The sequence below is a fragment of the Brachyistius frenatus genome, unplaced genomic scaffold, assembly GCF_029030835.1.
Source record: "Brachyistius frenatus isolate BFR_SWC_R1_liver_20210118 unplaced genomic scaffold, ASM2903083v1 Contig_11, whole genome shotgun sequence".
Lineage (NCBI taxonomy): Eukaryota > Metazoa > Chordata > Actinopteri > Embiotocidae > Brachyistius > Brachyistius frenatus.
In genome coordinates, this window is record NW_027210610.1 from 2,154,345 (window position 1) to 2,171,628 (window position 17,284).

General features: G+C 39.4%; 1 protein-coding gene across 1 annotated transcript in view; it reads left to right on the forward strand.

The window, feature by feature from the left end:
- Positions 1-5,875: 5,875 nt before the first annotated feature.
- LOC138616875 (SH3 and multiple ankyrin repeat domains protein 1-like) overlaps positions 5,876-17,284 on the forward strand; it is a 45,738-nt gene continuing 34,329 nt past the window's right edge. The window contains exons 1-2 of the mRNA XM_069691454.1: positions 5,876-6,271; positions 16,668-16,719. The gene's annotated coding sequence lies outside the window, so the exon portion shown is untranslated. The remainder of the gene's footprint in view (positions 6,272-16,667; positions 16,720-17,284) is intronic.

The window sequence follows — 17,284 nt, forward strand, 5'->3', positions numbered from 1 at the left end:
ATAAACGACTAAGACACTAAGTCTTAGTCACTGAGAACTAGCCAGTTCTTTTAATTATTCACTCATGTGGGGGGAGTTTAGGGGCGGGCACAACCACAAAACTAGTGCAAGAAAAAAAGAAAAAGATTTTTCATAAGTCTGACTATACTTCCCCTCTTCAAAATGAGTTCTCCTTATTGTTATTTTTCAAAGAATTTAACTGTACACCAGGAAATACTGCATACCATATAAAGGAACTTGGGTAACATCTGAGACAAAGCATGCAAGCGCATTATAAAAGACAGAGCTGACATAAAGATAGGGTAAATTTCAAGTGAATGAATAAACCTTGACAGAAGGGACTCAAAAGGTTTCTTTATAACAATTATTAATGACTACAGTTGTCTCAGCTTCACTGACAGACTGCAGTATAAAGTACTGAAAAAAAAGATCACTTGACATAACAGAGACACATGAGGCTCAAAAGCAAACTTATGATGATTACTAATGAACAAAGACTTAAATAGAAACAGGAAACAAAAGACTAATAGTGAACTAGTTTTGTATGGGACACAAGAGGTCAACTGCCTCACTCGAACAAGGCTGTAGGGAATCTCTAGAGTTAAAATGAAAAGCAAACAGAGTCCGAGCAGGTGTTTTCAGTGCCCACTATACTTTTTTACTGTAAGCCAATTCAGGGCTTGAATCCTTTGAGCAATAATAATATGTTGTCCTAATTTGTTTCCTGAATATTTTCAGAAGTAAAGCTTTTGACAAATGACCATTTAGCCTTATAAATCATAATAAAACCGTGCAGTCAGGTGGCAGCCAGCAGAGTAATGGCCGACCTATTCAGGCCTCCAACAAACAAAGTGAGAATTATACCTGGCGTTTAAAATTTACATCCTGCAGCTGTGGACCACTGCTGAGGCTGAATTGTTGGCTCATTAAGACATACCGTATTTTTCACTCTTCTGATATTACTTAATATTTTTTGATATGTGCTTCTGAAAACATTGCTCTCTCTAAGAAAGTTCTTAAATTGGCCTTTTTCTGGTGTTTTGTCTTGGCGACGACAGTTCTAATGTTACAGCTGTTGTAAGAAGTGTTTGAAACAGACCTAACACTTATCTCAGGTTTTTAAAAAAATTTTTTAAACGGTTTCAGAGAAATTGAAAAGGAACTAATATTCTTACTGCAAAGCAGAAACCGGATGAGTAATAACACCTCAGTGGCCGCTGTCACCACAGGGTGAAGGGTGTTCATCAAAGTATAGTTTTGTATGGCAACCTGTCAATACATACTGTAGATAAGGTAGGTAGGTATTTACTTTCCCCGAGGGGAATTTTTTTTTACTAAGGTGGGATGTAGTGAAGCAGTTCGTACTACAGGCTCCCAAATCAGGTTTAAAATGAATTGTAATATACTCAAAATATTAACAGCATGTCATGTTCAGGAAATGTTTTTTCTTCCCTCAAATAGTCATACTGCACTTTGTGATCAGTTGCACAAGTGAAGGTCATTTCCGGACAGTGTGGTTTGAGATGTGACGAGATACTGAAGAAAGAGTGATAGCTGAAAGCAGCTTCTGCTTTATTGTAATGCTATGTGAAAGAAGAACCGTTAAACACTGTGGAGAGTTTGTCTCAAATCTGAATTTAAGAAAACAAATATATGTTTCTAAGAATTCAAGGAAGGACAGAGTTTCTCATTTTATACTGGTATGGTCAGAGTGATGATAAACCCACATCAGCTCACTCTATGAATGTCGAAACACATCTTGAGAAATTACTTTATAATAATGATAATATTTTAAAAGAATAAATAGAAAACAGTTGACACAATTCAGACAAGACAACTTGGTTGGTTTTATTGCTCACGTTTAAAAACTTGTTTCAGTTACTTGAAATGGCCACCAGAGTCCAGCACTGCATCGGTTTTACACATGAATGAGACCTAACAGCAGGTTGCAGCCTGTTTTTCACTGACTGTCCTTACAGTAAACAGATGTTTGATTGGACATTTTTAGATAAATAACAATTTCAATTTGAATACCTGTATTTTGAGCTGTGAATTATCAAAACAGTTTGTAAGAGCAGCACTTCTAAGTAGAAAATCTCAATGTGATTGTATTGTTTGAGTAAGATTGATGTAAATTGGTTTATGATTGACGGTTTTTAAAAGCACTCGCACTAAAAATGTGCAGACAGGTTTTTATATTTCAAACCAATGATTTAAAGTGATTCTTTCTCTTTGCTTTTCAGCTTCAAATTCATAAATCAATACTTTTTACCTCTCCTTTTCTGCCCTCTACTTGTGTCTCTTCTTCTGCCTTTGTTGTCTGTTTGATTCTGACTCTACTTCACCCAAAGCAAAGTAGCTGCACTCACTAAGACACATAAAAGAAAAATACATATCCTAGCTAGCACTTTCTTACTACTGTATGCTCCCGTGACCCACTTTTCTCTCCTTTTTGGCATGAGAGGGGTTAATACAGAAAGCAGGAAGAAAGCTAGTTTCTCAGAAAAAAAAAAAGGATGTTGGGCAGGGCAGCAGAGGCACCAAAGTAGGATGAAAGTGCAGTGAATATATGCACCGTGGAGTGGTGCACTATTAAAGGAGAGCTCTTATCAAGGGATACAATGCAGGTGTCATGTCGTCCTTAAGAGCTTGGATATGGCAGGATTCAGCTACATTTCCCTCTTAGCAGTGTACTGTTGTGGGAATTAATGTATTTCAGCCAAGCTTTCCTTCCACTGTTCTTCTCTTTGATGGTCCTAAAAGCAACGCATAAGGACAGTTTTTTCACTCAAACACTCCAGCTCTATAATTTCTATTCACTGAAACAGAGTTATATAAACTTACCTGGTGTCGTCACAGACATCCAACATTAGAGAACTGAATGTATCATTTCCATGTTGATTACTTCTATTTGACTATTAGCATCGAGCAACTTTTACTGTTGAGTTTTTATATATTTTGTGGCATTTTGTCTTTACTGGATAGGTTAGTGTAGATATGGACAGGGAATGTGGAAGCAGGTTTGAGGTAGGGGGGGAAGGTTCATCTAATTGGCTCTGTTTTTGAGTTTTTGGTTTGAGGGTCCATGTTTCCTCTACTCATAACCTGTCCTTGCAGCAGGTGTTAAACCTAGATAAACTACTACAGGAGAGCAACATGTGGGATGTATAGACTCCCGAAGCTGTATAGCGATGCAGTCAACCCTTAAGATTGAACAGGAATCACCTGGATTCATCAGGACTGGACTGGTAGGGTTTTGGGGCGTTTAAATACGTAAACACAGTGTTACCATCCGTCCAAACCAAGCGTAGACCAACAGTGACGACACCCATTACTTTGTAAACTGCTAAAGCCTACAGTTTGGCATTTCAGCTCTTGACATCTTGCTTTTTTGAGTATATGAGTGACCATATTTGGACTCTGATGGGGAGGAGCAAGCAATGAATCTGACTCCATCTGATTGGGAACCCGAGGACACTTACATGCCTCACCTATAGCGAAAACCTGACTGCACCACCGGCCTGTTAATCAAACACACATGCCCCAAAACATATCCCTTTTTGAGGGTTAATATCTAATTAATGACGGTTTTATTTTCAGATGGACGAACAGAAAAAGTAAGAAGAAAGAGTGACTTTAGCGATTGACACCATAATGACTTGAGGGAAAAAAAAAATACTTTTTATTTCTTGAGAGAAGTTGAAAGGGAGTTTATGGAGTCAAAGCCTGTTTGGAGCCAACCCCTCGCGGCCCTCAGTGGTATTGCATTGGCTTCACTTTTCAAACTCGGAAGCTACATCCACTTTTACATATCGTCTATGGACCATCTGTGTATTATTATTTTTTTTTTCAAATTAAAGGTATTCTCTCCCTAATTTAGTCCTCGCTTCAACCTGTGTGCTCATTCACAACATCTGAAATCCACTACCCTGCCACCTTTCTGACATCATGCAGGGTCCAGATGTCAGCAATTTTTGTAACTAATCAAAACCAATCACACCCTTTTTTTCACACAGTAGTTGGCCAAGTCTGTGGGGATAACAATTTAGTTTTAAGCATCACTTTTAATTTTTTTTTTAATTTAATTTAATTTTTTTTAAATCTTTGCACAACTATTACCATCCCAACACTCTAGCCACTTCCAAAGAAAGTCTATTTGATAGTAGCAACCTTATCCACAATATCATGACAAATGATCACATCTTTAACCTCTCTAAAACAGCAGTTGAAATCAGCGGTGGCTGTTGATGTAAATATCAAAGACATGTTGGAAGACCTTGTGTGTTTCAAGAATTCCCCAACCTTTAGGTAACCCAATGGAATTAAAATAGTTTTTCTTTAGATTTTGGAACAAGAAAGTAATAAAAGGTTTGTTAATGTCTGAACTTAATGGTCACACAGATCATAGCTTGATAATTTGTATAACATAACTTCATCTTTTCATCATCAGCTAGTTGCGTCTTCCGGTACTTGACATTGATTGGTTTGTAGAAGGGTGCGTATATGACATCGGTGTTGTCAATTCAGCCTGAAGCATTTTCCATTTGAAAAATGAATGAACAAATTCATTTGTTGCACCAAATTAAATTGAACACTTTGCCCCCCCCCCCCCCCCCAACAAATTTTTTTTGTTGTTGTTGTTATATTCCGGTTGTCTTTCTTCTTCTGTTGTGTAATGTGTGACAATAACCTGCCTCTACTTCCTGTTATTGGCCCAAAAGTCAGAACCATCCAAACCGTCCAAGTATTTTCACACTGCACACTAACCGAACCATGGTTCAGTTTGATCCAGACTGAGACCAAATTTCGGTCTTTTGGTCCGAGGCTCCTTTCACACATGCTACTTTGGTTCGGACCAAACTGAAAAGTCAGAAGGTCCAGATCAAACAAGGCAGGTGTGAAAGTACTCGAAGATCAGGTATACGGGTGGGAAAAATTAATATGATCAAAAACATCTTTTTAGTCTTTTCTCAGGTTTCAAGGCCAGTCAGTGTAATTCTGAATTAATGCCTGAAAATGAACATGTATCAGTTAGACTTATAGCATTGCAACTACGTTGCCTTTTTTTTTTTTTTTTTAGCTTGATTATAGTCCTCTTATCAGGTCAATCAGGTGAATGATTTTATTAGGTCTGTAGTAGGTCTGAACCGGTAAACAGTAACTGGGACCTTTTCTCTGTTGTTGGGTTTTTCAAATGTAATTTTTCAGTTTGACTTTAACACATTAAACAAAATGTTTCTCAGCTCACTGTACTCAGATTGGAGCAGAAGTCGCAGCATCTGAGCAAATAAGCGATGAGTGCACTGAAAAAGCTACGCAAAGATGCATCACTCCTCAAAGACTGTTCAACGACCTACCGGTGGTCATCACAGTACTTTGCACTTTATTTAAACTGCCCAAACATGTAGCTTCCTGTTATCTTTTATTCTTACTGCACAGCTAACACATGTATTAGTGCAAAGAGTCCAAACTGATTTTTGTTAGTTTTATGACGACCTCTCAGAATGAAGGAGAGCCATGAATTGGCCAAATCCATCCCCAGTGTGTGTGAGTCAGGGACAGATAAAGGGTGGGAATCATATCAGAGGACGAGTGTGAGTGCATCTGATTGATAGAGTGGCTAAAATAATGAGTGCGAGACATTGGAGAGGTTTAAATGTGGCGAAGGCAAAAAGACAGAATGAGAGAGAGTTAAGAAGAAAATTGGGGATAATTGAACAGAAGGACACTTGGGTGCAAATTTTTTTTTTTAAAACAGCAGAGAGAGCAACTGACTGATAGATGGTGAGGAGTCAGTACACAGAGAGGAAGGAGAACGAAGGAGAGAAATCAATCCAGCAGCTGAAGTGAGAGAGAGAGGGAGAATATGCCATGCTGGAGAGGGAGTGCATAAATGTGTGCGCAGTAGAGAGAGAGAGAGCGAGAGAGAGAGAGAGAGAGAGAGAGAGAAGCTATACTAGGGCATAGAGTAGGTGAAAGTGTGTGCGTGAATGAAAAATAGAAAGAGTAGCTGCACAATGTAGTGGCTCGGGCTGGCTCGCACTGATTCTGCATATTTAAAGACTAGAAGGCATGAAAATGTGATTTCTGAAAGAGAGAAAAAAAGCAAATCACTTTTTCTTATTTTTTTCTTCATCTATATTTCATCAACTGGATCTTTCTCTCATTTTTTTTTTAAACTCAGTCCTTTTTTCTACTCTGTTTGTGGTTTATCAAGGAGGTCACTGCGGATACAACAAGGAGCAACACAGCCTGAACTGCAGACTAAAAGGTATTTACTTTTTTATGTTCATTGACTTTGGAAAAACTGCTGTGTATCTCACAATCTAAGTGTGTAATACAAAATAATAGTGGTACAAACCTTGTATGTGGGTGTGTGAACTCTGAAGTGAATTTAAAAGGTAGCAATATGAAGTCTTGGGCATATGAAGAAGGAAAAAAAAAATCATCTTTAACAGGAGGGTGAAAGTCATAGCGCTTTACAAAGTGGGTGCTGCTGAAATTGTGGTAGAGAGTGTGTGTGGGAAGTGGGGTACATGTCCTCTGAGGTCTGGGTCACATGTTTTATGTAGATGGGGAGGAAGAGTAAAGTGGGACAAAAAGAAGAAAAAAAAATGACAAAGATCACAGAGCCTTCAAAGAAAACCCTGTAGTGATATTACTCCAGAACAGCTTTAATACCGGCTGGCTGCTCTGCTCTAATGCATATAGGACTTATTAGATATGGTATGCAGCACACAGCTGGGCCTATTTAGATAAGTTTGCTTGTAGTTCATGTAAATCCTGGCAGTTCAATTTCAAAAAGACATACTTAGGTGATATTCTGACTAAAAGGATTGCTGCCCGACATTTTCTACTGTGATGCTGGAAAAGTTCATTTCTCTAAATGAGCCTTTCATGCTGAATCCAACTTTATAGCCATAATTGAATCCCTTGTGACTGGTTAAGACCCTGCTTCATGTAGACTACTCATTATTATGTTCATTATGAATCATAAGAGTACAATTTAGTATTTTACAACTGCTTCCCCGCAGTAACAAAGTAGGTTACGACCTGTTGTATGACACTGATGCACGCACAGGAGAAACGGGGGAATAACTGATGTCGATAGAGTTCGAACTAGAAAAAATATGAATACTTTTGCTTATATAAAACCTACATTTATGTAATGCCTATATTAATAACACCCAGACACTTACAGTATTTTATTGGATGAGTTCAAAGAGAAAAAGGTGTTGAAATGGAAAGGTGAGCAGAGTCAAACTGGAGCTCATCAACACCCACATTTCACACACTTCTTCAGCTGCAACTTGTCAAAATCGTTGCCTGCTTGCAGCATTTATGGTGTCAGCTGGTGGAAAGGTCGAAACCCTCTAAGCACCCCAGAGAACTGACTTTTGTGCGAACACACACACACACACACACACACACACACACACACACACACACACACACACACACACACACACACACACACACACACACACACACACACACACACACACACACACACACACACACACACACACACACACACACACACATCTGAATGCCTAATTTATTCCAGGCCTGGTTGGAGAAGGGTGTAAACTAGTGCTGTGCACCAGTAGTGTGTTCCAGCTCTGTGCACCTTCATCCTATAGATGTAACACAATTGACTTTGCACAGCCTCCTAAGACCTGCCTCACACGATGTTCTGCACAACAAGCAATACTGGCTTTTAAAGCATATTTTTCTATTGGAGAATTGCACCTATGGGAATTCATTCAAAAAAGGGAGAAAATAAACAAACTGGGCATTTTAGAGCAGAGCGGGAGCAGTAAGATTAATGGCTTCCTCAAAACACAGAACAATTGATTCTAATGCAACAAAGAAAGAAGGTGACGTTATCAATGCCAGAAAAGGACTGAGTGATTATACGTAATGTGTGGGTAATGCCAAAAGAGAATGTGATTATGAAACAATTGAGTGGAAGATGAAAGACGTGAAACACACTCAACTGGCCAGACAGCTTGTTGTGTCAGTGGCGACGTGTGTCTCTCTGATTCAGAAAATTTCCACCTACTTATTTCCACTAGATCCTGTCCTGTCTCATGCTGTTTTCTCCTGCCTGGTTCTGTTCTGTCCTCTGCAGGAAGAGCAGGAGTCGATAAACAGGCTGTTCAGTGTAGCCAATGTGACAGTGCTATATGGTCCGGTAATTCTCTGGGGTTTGGTATGGAGAGAGTGTAGGACAAAAGACAGACATGCTGAGGGAATATTTCCAGTGACAGCTCTCTGCTGAGGAGGGATACAGCTAGGTTGTTAGCTGCAAGCTACCACTCTATCTATGAAGCAGAAAATGCAAAACCCCAACACAAAAGGCTCCTTAAATCAGTCCCATGGGAGTCTTAAACTGGGATACAGCTGTATGAGATGTTCAAAGCCAGTATATAAACAAAATACACACATGTGCACATTCAAATGCACACACGTTCACACTCTCACACACTCATTAGCTTGTAATTCATGCATAAACATGGAAAAATCTATACAAAGAAATGACAGATCAAATAACCTTGAGAAGAAATTTCATGTTTAAATTAAAATGTTCATCTGATACGATTTTTAATGAACTTCTAATCGTTATTTGTGGAACTGATAGAGTCTCATTGTTGTGCTCATTAGGAGGGAACACGAGAGAAGAGCTGTTTCCCCTGACTCTGCAGGCTTTTCATTATTACATACAGGGAGATTTCCCCCAGGGGGAATGATCTGGAGGATTGCCGTAAGCCATAAAAATTTAAGCCAGCAAACTGTAACACATCCACCATTATGAAGAAACCCCAGCACCTTCAGCGTCATAATTTCTAAACACAACTTCAAATTAATGACTGAAAAATTCAGTCACAGTCTTCTCGCACAGATGGCTCAGAGAGAAACAACGGGATTTTAAAAGCACTGATTACAGGGAGTTTATAAGGAAACACAACTGTTTACTTGGCAGCTGTTAAAACAGAACACAGTTTAAATTATGTAAATCTACTTTATGACATAAAAACAGAAGTAATATATCAGAGTTATTGCACGCGTTGGTAATCACACACCTTTAGGTTGTAGAATCATCATTGTTTCCTGATGTAATCAAGTTTGTTTTTCATGCTCTTTAGCAGCTGATTTAAGGCTCACTTCTCAGAGTTATTTGATTACAGTCAAGACCAGGTGTAAAAAAACAAAACAAGCTTTCAACAAAATATCAAATAGAAAGTGCACATTGCTTTTCCAACTAATATCCAACCTCAGTTTTGCTTCAGATGCCTCTCCAAAACAAGTAATTGTCCCATTTGAATCCAAATAGTAATAAATAAAAACTATTACATGTATCTTAAACTTTTCTCACTTTTTTTCCCTTCTGTATAAAGTGAAAGTTAAGAATACCGGTTAATCCAGTCTGGAGAACCAATTACGGTCTATTACATGCAAGGTGGACAAACTGTAATGGGGCCTGACAGGCATTGACACGGTCCTCACTTTGTCAGCTGTGTCTAACAGCATTTATTAGTATCTTGTTGACTTTTGTCTCTCACTGTTACCTTTATATCACTTGACGTTCAAGGTAAGTGAAACTGTCAACAGTGTTCCGTCCATTTGTGGCTGTTGTTTTTACTTGCCATAAGATCCACCGTAAAGCCTTAAACCTGCGCTCATCTCCGTATGTCTGACTAGTCTGTCTGTGGCCTGCTTTTATTGTATTTGAGGCCTGAGGTGTTTTGGCGGGAGCTCTGGGACGAGTATAAAAAGAAAAAGATGCCCTTGAAAAAGTAACTTGACACGGGGATTTCTAGAGATAGTCTGAGATAGTTGTTCTAAATGTTTTTGACTCTGCATCTGCTTTTTCCTCCTCCTTCTTTTGTTGTCATGAAGCAGAAGGCAACCTGCTGCAGAGTTGCCTTTGTAGTCTGTTTTCATGACATTTTAATGCATTTTTCTGTCATGTCATGTGTAGTGAGTGAAAGGCAAGTTTGTTTAATATGAAATTAACTAGTTTATATCTGAGAACGGGGGTCACCGTTTAGAAATTGGGTATCAACGTATCAGTCTTATTTACTTCAGATGATTCCTTGGTTATTACGACATTTAGCATAATACACCAACAGACAGCAGTTGTTGTGCACAAAGTTTGGATTCAGTGCTGCTACAGACACGTACACGTGGACTACAGACATGTGCAGCTCATTAACATCAATATTAACCTCAAGTAAGACGTGGAATATTAAAATCAAATTATATGTGTTTCCTTCATATAATATTCAAACTGAAAGTGCAGATTTATTCATGTTTGCGAGATTTTAAACTTTATTTTGGCCTCAGTCTTGGAGTGCAGGAGGTATCCCATATGGGGGTCAATTGATTTGCTTGCAATGTTGTGAAGAAATATTCAATTGGGAAGTTTCAAAAATAGCACGGGGGATGTTCACTCCTAAATCTGTACTGCATTGAGGTCTCCCGGACCAAGTTTAGCCCAGGCGAGGCCCTCAGTGCACACTCCACCTGACCCAATTATATCCAGTCTGAGGGGAAAGATAGCCCACTTTGATCTACATGGGACCACCGGCCAAGCTCGGGCTGACTGGCATGCCTGCTTTCTCTAGACATTTTTCCAGGACAGATGTGTTTGAGTGCTGCTTAAAAAGTCTGACCGTGGAGTGTGTGTAAAGTCAGAATCAGTTTGTGTGTATGCACACGTGCTTGGATCATCAGGCGAGTGACGCGTTACCTATTAAGCAAACTGTGGCCCCTTTTTCCTAAAAAAAAAGAAAGATGGTCCTTGGTGATGTGGTGCTGGGAAGGATCGAGCTGGAACGCAGATCAAAGCAGAAGATTATTAATTGTGAAATGAAGCTGGGGGTAATCACTTTAATCACCCACTTAATTACTGCTTAGCAGGGTTATCGTTTTTTGTTTGATTAGCATCAGATATGCAATTGATGAAAAGGCTTCTGTTTGTGTCGGATAGGAGTGTTCCTCCCCCCGTTGAGAGAAACGGCACAATCTTTGGGTGCATAGAGGAGGAATCTATCGCTGGTATTGTTATCTGCCTGCAAAATTAATCAAGGATGCTATGATTGTCAATTAAGCCCTTGCATTTCATCAGATTTGATCAAGCATATATTTAATTACCGCCTGAAAATGCAATGCTTGTCACCGCAATATACAAATGATATAAATTTCCTCAATCAATGTATAAAGCTTCTCTTTATGTCTTAGAGAATAAATATTACAGGATTTGGGGATAATGAGTGATACACAATAGGGTACCACTTACCTCCCCCCCCTCATAAACTCCTTTGTCAGAGCACCACCCCCAAACATGATGACTAGCACTGCACCATTCATATAAAACCAAGTGCCCTCTCCCCCCATGTTAGTGATTCATTCCATCCGTCCTATTTTGGAGTAGGTTTTGAGTGTTCTCCACAGTATCTCATCACTGGTGGTATGAAAGAGGCTGAAGGGTGGAGACCTAGTCAAAGAGAGGGATATAGAGGACAGAACTTGGCCGCTCCACTTTTGCAGGACGTAAAAGTGGGACAATCTGTTCCTTGGATGATCTCCAATTCTACTTTCCGGGGACCGATACACTGAAAATATATCTATACACATTCTCTGTCCTAGATAGGGGGAGAGTGAGTGACTGAGAGAAAAAGAGAGATTGACAAAAAGAAACAATATGAATATGAGTTGAACTGACTGACCATTAGGTCTTTACAGTATATTGTGCTAGGACTGTAGTTGTGAATTTTCTTGGCCAAAATAAGAAGCGAAACGTGCATCACAGAGGCAATACTGTCACACCAGTTATCACGGCACACATAGTACAGATGGTGTATGTAGTGAGAACACACTATTTTAAGGTAGGTGATATGGTATAATTTAATACAAGTAAAGTAGGGATGATGCATCCTGTGCAAATCCACCATTGTTTTGCATTGTTCACAATTTATGTTGCTGAAAACTGGAGTTTTGACTTATTAGCCTAAATGTGTGTAATGTTTTGTTTATAAGGACAACAGGGAACAAAAGCAAGCAAATCAGCCACAAAGATGTTGCAGAAAGCAAGATGACCAAAAATATCTCAGAAGAGGCAAAGATGGATAGAGACGAGAATTATCAGTGACCTCTCTCTCCACAAACCTCTCCATCCAATCATTTTTGCTTTCCAGGTGCTTAAGGAGGACATCCATCTCTGTCCTCGTTATCATGATTAATCAGTTCCTGATTCTTCATCTAAGTTTCACTCCATTTCATTACTGCCTGTAGATCCACGTCCGACCAGTTCTGTCGAAATGCTCTCTTCATAGCTTCTAATCATCAGAAGTCAAGCTTCCGGATTGACTTCCCAAGGGCAGCGCAGCTCACCAACTTCTGAAACCTTCAGATGTCCCTCTTTTCTACCCTTGCATGCCTGTTAAAATGTGTGAGCTCATAAGAGAAGGAAAAAAACAATGGTGACATTGTTGAATTGTAGTATCTTACACTGATAACATAGGTTTTATGGACAGCAACCTGCTGTTCTTTGCAAAATCATGTAATGCTAATATAGTGTGTTAGCATGTTAAAAGTCTTAAAGGATAATTCCAGTTTATTTCAACCTGCTGTATTTCCCTTTAGTGTGGCTACTGTGGCTCATTGAGTCATGCATCAGAGCAAGTACTGAAAACTCCCCACAGTCTTCCAAAAAACTAGATTTTAACATGAATCCCATTGAACCCTTACTTTCAAGTCTAAAGAAAGATCCAAGCGGGCCTATCTTATTGCATGATCCCAATTTTCCTACAAACTTTTTAGCGAATAGGTGGCTGGCTTGGAGGTGTTTGTTGTTGTTTCACATTGCGACAAAGATTTTGAAAACAGTGATACGCAGCTCGTACGAAAGGAGGAGAATGTTGATTGAAATAGTCGGCCCAAGCCGGTTTATACCAATATTATACCAATAGTGAGTCAGACTATGTCAACTGGCATATTCACCCATGTACTCCAGTTTGTTTATGTGCTTTCTGCTTAGGGTGTTTTGTGCTAGAGAAATAGATATCACATACATAGAATGACTTATGACTCTAATAGCTTGTTTTAATAGCTGTTACTTACCGTACAGAGAGCTGATCGTTCCATCTGGCTGGTCTTTCTCTATTTCCTCCATTTGATTTTGGGGAGGAGAAACACCATCTCCAGAACTAAACAAATTTGATAAAAGCTGCAAATTTCTTTGTTGTAGTTACATAGCTGTAATTACTTTCATACATAGACATATAGATATTTTCCATGTCTGGCATCATCACGTCCCTTTCTTTGCAGCAAAGTTTACCTCCTCAGACCGATGAAACACCACCAGTTTGCTGATACTGTCTTTCAGCACGGTCCAGTTGTCTTGCATTTCACTGTTCATTTTCCAGAAAGTGAGCCTCACACATGTAAACAAACCGGCAAGTGCAAGTGAAAATGCAGGATGATTAGGTTAGCCGGAGATTATCCCCAGCTGGGGATCCCTAATGTATTTAGAATTTGGCTGTTCCAGGCATCCAATTTCTGTGTTGTCTTTCAGTCAGACTCAAAAACAAATGCCTGAGATGACTCATGTAAAAATCAGGTGTTTTGCAAAGCTGCATGGAGCCCATGCTAGTCTCACAAATATACACTGTTCACACACTGTGTTATGCAAATCCTCATCTACAACAGGGGTGAAAAGTGCACAAGTTATTATCACCCATAGAGCCACAACAGCCACATGAATGAGTAAAGGGAATTGTCCTTTCAAACAATGATCAGGTATAAAACATATAAAATAAAATGTAGGCACTGCAACTGTTCCTCCTGGTCGTACTCACCATTAAAAGATCCCTTCCTAATGCACTTTTGACAAAAGTGGTTGGGAACAAAATCCACAGTCTTAATTCTGTGTAAAGAATAAACTCATACATTTATCGGAACCTAAAATAAGGTTTAAGCAGTCAAGGGACTTTCCATTGCTAGTCCTAGGGGCAGCTGTGGCTCAGATGGTAGAGCGGGTTGCCCACTAATCGAAAAGTTGGCGGTTCCTCCTGTTCCTCCTGTCCACATGCCAAAGTGTCCTTGGGCAAGACACTGAACCCCAAGTTGCCCCCGATGGCAAGTGAGTACCTTGCATGGCAGCTGTCACCATTGGTGTGTGAATGTGTGTGTGTGATTGGGTGAATGGGAGGCAAATTGTAAAGGTAAAAAGATGGTAAATAAGTGCAGATCATTTGGTCTTTTAAGTACCTTCTTTGTGTTAAAATCCCTCCACAAGAAAACACTGTAAATGAAGTCTAAATTTCTTGCTGACAGGACAAGAAACCCATACTTGGAGGTGCAGGGTGTCCTAACCATAGCCCTCTGATATTAATATGTAAGATAGGGATTATTTGATAAATGTCCTGTATTTCTAAGGACAATGAAGACATATTGATGAATGATTTAAGCGAGTGGCTGAAAAAAGAAGAGACAGTAAAAACGAGCTGTCTACAGAAAGGCTGTTCTGTCAGGAGGTAGAAATTAATTTCCCTATTTCACCACTCTTCTCCCAAGAGGAAGAAAAGTCAAGATGATGGCCAGCATAGGGACAGCAGAGGCAAACAGCTGCCAAGAAGAACTGACTTGTCTAAGCTATTGTTGTTGCAGAGCGTAGGAGTTGAGTGACGTGATGGGGACGGCAAAGACGAGACAAGTTTGACATCCATGATGGCTGCGGAGAGTTTAGGGAGGTGTGATTGGAGTTGCCATAGTTAGAATATCAATTCATTTGACATAAAACTGGTTTTATCCTTTCATCGTGTTTTCATCCTTACATTACTGTTTTATTTGGCTTGCGCTCTCACCAACCTTCCAGCCCTTGTTGTCCTCCCACCTCCCCTTTTTTTTTTCAGAATCTGATTACGCTGCTTTATGCAAACTACAACTCTCTCTGTCTTTCTCTCTTGTGTATTCCCCTTTTTCCTTTTACATCCCAATTAGTTGGCTCCTGTCTACTCTCAGCCTGTCCTACGAGTTCCTTATCTTGCCTAGTGCAGACTCAATGTTGTTCAATATTTGATGAGACTTTGTTCATAAATCAGCCTCCTCTATTCCCCCCTGGTGTACTTGAATGATAGAGTTCATCTCCAAAGCTTTGTTTTTGTCAGATTTTGATTAGAGGAGCTTTTGGCCTAAAATGTGGTCAGTTTTTAACATGTAAATCATACTTACTGGACAACAATGACCAGAGGTGGGTCCCATTGTGTGCGATCTCCTACCCATTGAATGTATACTGAATATGGATTTCAGGCCCTTGAAGACAATTAAATAACTGAGGTCTCCTAATGGATATTGTAAAGGCATGAGACCCTTAAGTTTATTGCCAGGGGCGAAAAACTTTAATGAAAAAAGTTTTATAAATATTAGCCAGCCACACGCTTTCTTTGAAACACTGGTGACTGTTGCTTTTAATGCTTATTCATTTATCAGATCACCTTCCCTTAATCTATCCTAAGTGGATACAATTTTTTCACTAAAATCGTCCCTCAGTTTTTTTCCTCTTCCAGTCTGTCATGGTTCATTTGCCTTGACAGACACTGTGTTTGCATTGAAGTGGCCAACCCTGTCACTCTCACAGAGTCTTGGGGAATCGACCACCATCACTCCTCTTCCCTCTGCGGTATACTTTTGTCCAGAAATGCTCAACTAGCAGACTTCCTTTTGGCCAGTGAGACATGAACAGAACAAGCTTAGATCGTTTTGCATACATCCAGTCAGCCATTCAAACACTGCTGACTTTGTAATGATAGCATTTAAAATATGGCTGCTTTGGAAGATGCAGTACATGTTTTTGTCTTTCCATTGTAGGAAACAAACAAACATTAATAGTGCAAAACTGTAGAAGGTAAAATCAGATCCCTAGGTCAATCTTTCTATACATTTATTTAAAACTCTACACATTTATTTTAGACATTTATCCCATTTCCCTATTTCTACACCCTGAATTGAACCTAATCTCAGCTCAATGGTTGCCAACCTGGGGATCAGCATCTCCACAAGGAGATGCCAGATAAACTGGAGGAATTCCAAGATCAGCAGAACAGGGAAGCACGAGAAAAAATATTTCTGCTACCAAATATACATATATTCTTCCTGACTTTTCCCTAATTATTTTTTGTGAACAGGCAACCAGTAAACATATATAAACACTAACTGGGGTTCTCACTTTGATATTGTTTTGTATCAAATCTAAAAAGTTGCCTTAACCCTTAACCAAAAGCTCAATTCTGATGATCAGCATAGACTGAAACTGTGAGCAGTAGTTGCGCTGAGCTAGGCTAACTGAATACTAGAACGAACTCTAATCTTTTCCAACCAGCTGAACGTTCAACCCTCTTGGAGGTTTTCCTTAATCTACCTGTTATTGGTAGAATATTTGGTCCTCACAAAAATGTCCACAGCCAGGCAGACAGCATACATTTTCAACTTTGTAACAATAACAAAAAACATACTTTGTTTTCCAGCTACAACAGCTAACAAAGCAGTGTTCTCGTTACAATGTTTTGAATATGGGTATAATCTTCAACAAATGTTTCTGTTGGATGTCTAGCTATTGGCTAGCTTCTTCATCTCTACGTTATTATTTATGTCAATTGCAGGCCACTGTAAGCTGTGCCAAACACCTGTCGATGTCCTTGGTCCCCGATAGAGGTTGATACGTCAAAAGTCATAGATCACTTAATGCCCCTTTAACCCTCATCAGCACCATGTTTTCTACATATCTTATTAATAACCGACTGAAGTATCTGCATGTTGGTAATCTGTGATTGAATGAGTTTAGATCTGTGTCCTAATTCGAGTTGAGTTCCATCTGAGCATTCTGATACCCATCTATTTCAGACTCCCAACTCATGCGATATTCAGAGCACCAAACTGCCAATGAGACAGTGGGAGAGTCCTTGCGTCATTCACCATCATTGCAGCTGTTGGCAATGCTCTATATCTGCATGATGGCAAAGCCCGTGTAGCCAGAATTCACCACAGAAAAAACAGGACAAAACATATGGAGGTGCCAGAATGCCAAATCTGAAGGACAACAAAGCAATAAAACAATCTTCAAGCAAAAATCCACCCTAAGACACTTTTACTGTTTTAACGTAGATTTTGGTGATGCAAGTGGTGTATCTCTGGGTCCATTTTAGTGTTTGACAATATGTCAAACAAGTCATTTTTTACTAAATGTCAGTTGAGATAAAAAGCTATCGAAAATATCAGT